Source organism: Triticum dicoccoides, chromosome 7B, assembly GCF_002162155.2.
Source record: "Triticum dicoccoides isolate Atlit2015 ecotype Zavitan chromosome 7B, WEW_v2.0, whole genome shotgun sequence".
In the NCBI taxonomy this organism is placed as follows: domain Eukaryota; kingdom Viridiplantae; phylum Streptophyta; class Magnoliopsida; order Poales; family Poaceae; genus Triticum; species Triticum dicoccoides.
Window position 1 is genome coordinate 204,508,463 of NC_041393.1, and position 4,929 is coordinate 204,513,391.

At 44.2% G+C, this 4,929-nt stretch overlaps 1 long non-coding RNA gene across 1 annotated transcript; it reads left to right on the plus strand.

Annotated features, from left to right (window-relative positions):
* Positions 1–567: 567 nt before the first annotated feature.
* On the plus strand, positions 568–4,723 carry LOC119336094. Its single transcript, XR_005162211.1, has 4 exons — positions 568–1,241; positions 1,317–1,494; positions 2,049–2,304; positions 2,494–4,723. It is a non-coding gene; the product is annotated as an uncharacterized LOC119336094 (long non-coding RNA).
* The last annotated feature ends 206 nt before the right edge of the window (positions 4,724–4,929 follow it).

A 4,929-nucleotide genomic window follows, 5' to 3' on the forward strand; every position in this document is an offset into this window, starting at 1 on the left:
GTGGTTGGCTTCGTTCCCTCGCCGCGTGATCTGCTCGGGAGGTGAGAGGAGGAAGGAGAGCTGGTTGGTGGCCGTCGACGCAGAGGGGATGCCGGTGCGCGGCAGCTGTTCCGGGGCATTTCCGTCATTTGCAGCAGGGCAATCGAATTTCTAAAATGGAATTACAGAGAAAGAAAGAAAGAAAAATGGAACATAACGCAACTCAATTCCCGCGAGGCCTCTTTGTCTTCTTCTTTTTTTCGAGGGAGGCCTCTTTGGTTTACAGTAATTTATAGGATTTCTATAGAATTTTTTTTATCAAAAGGGGTTTCTCCCGCCCCATTTAAAACAAAAAAAAAGCTAGCCAACTCGCTCCTAAGGCGTTCCCTCGATGGCAAGCTTCGTTGGCCATTGGATCGTGGTCAGTTTGGTCTTTGGCTTCGTTTGAGCCGTTAGATGCTCGTTGCTCTCGCTGCTCGTTTTGACCACGTGTTAACTTCACATGGCCAATGATGGGTGTGCTCTTGTCCCGTGCCTGTTGGCTGGGTAAGCTGTTTCGAGGTGCGGGTGGGCCCTCTCCTCGCACGCCGCGTGCGCGTCGCGCCATTTGCGGGAGCGTGGGTAGCCATGCCCTCGAAAGCACCTTGGTCCAATCCCATCGCCCCGCACGCCACAACCCCTCCCTCCTTCTTCGATCTCTCTCCCTCCTCAGCCGCCACAAACCCTAGCCCCCTTTCCTACGATCCAGCTGTCGCTACCCCTCCTCCATCCGACCTCCGTCGTCAGCCGCCGCCGCCGCTACGGCTCCTCCGTCCACCGACTCCGTCCGTGCAGGTGGCCAGTTTCCTTCCGCCCCGACCTTCTCCACTGTCTCCCCAGTTCACCCCCACCCCTTGCTGCCCGAGGTGCCCATCTTTCCAGGTCATGAGGAAGCCGCGTGAGGATGTCTCCACGGTAATCGGGGAACCACCACGGCGTGCCGCCGGGGGAAGCCTTGGATCCAGGGGGCCTCCCCGGGGGCGCAGAGGAGGGGGTGTGGAGGCGTGAGGCCAGAAGGAGTTTGGAATCGCTGGAGGAGCACAGCCCGCACGGGGGCTGGTCATCGCCAGAGCAGAGGGGAGGAGGTCGATGCAGGGGACGCCATGTATGGTCGGGGCGCTGGATCTGCCTTTCCCCATGCCACCGCTGTCCTACGTCAACGATGCCGCCATGGCCTTCTCGCCACTGACCTCTTTCCACGAATTTTTGCCTTCAACGCTAAGGTGAAATGACTCTTCCCATCTGACTCTATTTTCAGTTTGTTCTTCCTGCTGCTATTTCTTACTCTTCGGGAGCAGGGACGGTCTGTAGGCTAGCGGTAGTGGAATGGAATCCCCTTGTCCAGTACCAGCCGGTGAAGATGGAAGGAAGCCACGGAACCTCAAGGCTTAGGAACTTTTTGGGATAACTGAGTTGGTCAATGTCAAAAATGGAAAAGGAGAAGGAAATCACCATTCGATTTATGATTGGGCGTAGGTAAGGTTATTGGCATCAAGCTTTATGTTTTATAGAAAAAAGGACTCAACAAAGCTTCAGATTCTTGTTATGTTGTGATTTTGCAAGATCTTTGTAGTTATTTAATTGCTCAACCCAAAAGACGGATTTCACTCAACATATGGTGTGTTATATTACTGATTATTTAGAGTTTTAGACCTATTTAACTTTTGCTAAGAAGAAGTGCACTGGCTCTACTTTGGAATAATGAGATTTGTCGTAATTTCAACACTGGTACTCATGGTGGTTTCAGTTCCATGGACATTGTGAGAATGGCCACTTTATTCCAGTGTATTATTTCCAGATCTCATGTTTGTCTAAGTCACCAAGTTAATCCACAAGAATTTGTTTACTTTCTTGGCTATTATGGTTAAAGGCATCCTTTTATTAGAGCTATAGTTTTTGGACATGTTCCGGTTTGGTTATTTTTTATGGATTTTGAATATGGTTCAATTTGATCACTTTTGAGACTCAGTTAGAACAGATAAATTTGTTTCTTTACATATAGTTCCTAATTAGAAAAGCCTCATATGTAGGTTGGAGGCATTGGTGTGAAGGTGTCGTGAGTTATCTGCAAGGGCATTGTTGTGACGTGCTCCTCCATATCTCCTGCGAGTTCTTGGTGTGGCGATCATGGCTCTAGATAGCAGCGCTTCAAGGTCACTTAAGCCTGAATGAGTTATCAAGTCTACTGGAACCATTCATGTTTAGGCTTGTTCATTGGTTTTCGAACAGACACTCCCTTAAGTATGTTTGATCACAATTAAAAGGAGGAAGTCAGATTATTGCAATGTAAGTGCCTGAACTCGAAGCTTGATCCACTACCACTTGCTCCTGCCACTGTGTCATAATATCTCATTTTCATATATAAGATGATAGTAACTGAATGATCATATCAGGAGTCCGTTATTGGCAGCCTTGTGAGGTCTTCTTCATAACATGTTCTCCTATTTTTAATGTTTGTATTCTCTTTGTTGCAAGGTGTGGCTGCACGTAAAGTTGTCAAGATGATCTGGTGCTTGCTCGAGCCGTTGATTACTGCTGCTTTGCTAAGGTTCAAGGTAACCCCTTTACCATGATGACTACCAGAGTGACCTTCGATGTGTATAGATGGTGATGCATATGGGGACAGACAAGAACTAGCGAACTTAATATCAGATTCCCTCAACTATGAATTCTTTAATTATTGAAGGCTTTCATATTCATATCAATACAAGGCGGAATATGATGCAGGTGAATGCCTTTATTTTGTTTCTTTAGGATCTTCTCCTCTACTTAATGATAGATGCAGTGTATAGGGTCATCGAGTCAGTTTGAATGCTTTCGTGACAACCGGTATAGCACTGAATCAGGCAAGGTGTGAATAAGTGTGCTTAAATGCTTGCTTTGTTTATGTGTTTACTGCTTACTGTGTTGTACAAGTTCCACTTTTGAATCTGCCCTCTTTTAGGCATGTGTATTTCCCACAAATATGTTGGTAAATGTGTGCACTACATAGTTTTCAGGCCAACTGGATTACGAGAGCCTCCTCCCTCTGCCCCTCCTCACTAAGGAGGTCAGATTGATCTAGCATCTTTTCCCCTAATTTAGGGGTCCTCCCATGGCCCCTCCTCTACTCGGCTCTCCTCTGTCCTATTTCTCCTCTATCAAAAATACGAAAACTACCACGAGAAATAAGTGCTGCTTGCTGCTCTTCACTGCTAAATATCACGATGAAGTATATCAAGTGACATCGTCCCAGAAGAAGAGATGAGCAGTCAATATACAAAGAAAAAAATCAGGGCCAATATTTGCATGAATACTAATTCTGGCAACATGTTAATGATTCATAAATAATCTCCCGTTTCCTCTAACCTATGTATGTCTTTCTATATTAATTCATAAAAATGAATCAGCATAGTTCATATTTGATTTCAAGATAAAGAAATTCGAAAGATGTATAAGAGGTGAATCAAATGACATTATTTCAAAGTTGTATAACATATATCATCACTACTAGAAAACATTTTGTAGGAGGCTACATTTAATCTTCTGTACTAAATTCTTCATTGCCTTCCCATGATGGTTGGAGAGGGCAGGCCTGGCGCAGTGGTGAAGTCCTCCCCACTTGTGCCAAGAGGTCCTGGGTTCGAACCAGCCTCTCTGCATTGCACTTCGCAGGGGTAAGACTAGGTTCCTATAATCCCTCCCCAGACCCCACCTTGTGTGGGAGCTTCTATGCACTGGGTCTGTCCTTCCCATGATGGTTGGAGTACAATTCTCACAGGAGGTCCCGTTAATGTTATATTTAGAGGGTGTCAAGTTTAGACCATCGTGCCTACGGTAACATTTCATAAAATCCACGCTAATCTTATGTGGGGCTCAAGTCGGATATCTAGGGTAGTTCTATTAATTCCTGAATGGTTGCTCGGGTACCAATGAATTTATTTATTTATTTTTCTTCTTCTAGCTGTTGTCAAATACTTAAACATTTCCCTTTCATACTATTTTAGATTTAAAATGAGAGTTGCCATTCTCCAACAAGTATAGTCGTGGGTTAGTTGTTGACAGCTCAAGTGTAGTGTACATCAGTTACACATGAATAGATTGCTTTTTAGTGTATTGCACCATTTAAAAGGAAAACTTATTACACTAATGTCATTCTCCAGTAAGCATAGTTGGATCCAACCTGATGTTGTTAAATGCTCAAGTACTTTCCTTTCATATTATCAATTACACCTGACAGGTTGCTTAAGAAGGTGCAGTACACTACATCGCTACACTCTATAGTAATGGATTGCTGGAGAAGGGTGCAGTACACTGATGCCATACTGTGTTACACTGGTGCCATTTCCAAGCTAGTTCAAAGCCATTATTATTCCTCAGATGGCGCAATGGAATATGGCCATTTATATTTCTTATTTGTTAACAGTGTTGTGTACTGTAGATGAATTATTGATTAAACCTGAATGTCGCTGACTCGACAGGACAGTGGTAGCGACATGTTTAACACCAGGTGTTGCAGCTACTCTCTGATTACAAAGGATGTTTAGAATCAGAACAAAACTAGGTATTGTGTCTTGTGGCATGCTGAGACTTTCAAGAAAGAGGTCCTTATCAGAGAAGCATTCTCTTCTTACAACTGATGTATGATATGATTCAGTCCAATCGTTATTTCTCTGGGGCATCGACAATGTAAGCATGTTCGATTCATTACCATATGTTTTCCTCTGAGATGCTTCCGTCTGCTAGATAACATTTTTTGGTCATGTTGCATCACATGACTTGAGCAAGTAACACTTATTTTCTACTTTTAACTCCGTACTAATGCCTTCTTGGTTATCTTTTATGTTGAAACTGCATAATGCAGTAAGCAATACCATGGCAAGTCTCTCTGTTATGGAAGGTCCACCAACCATAGCGTCAACTCTTAGATTC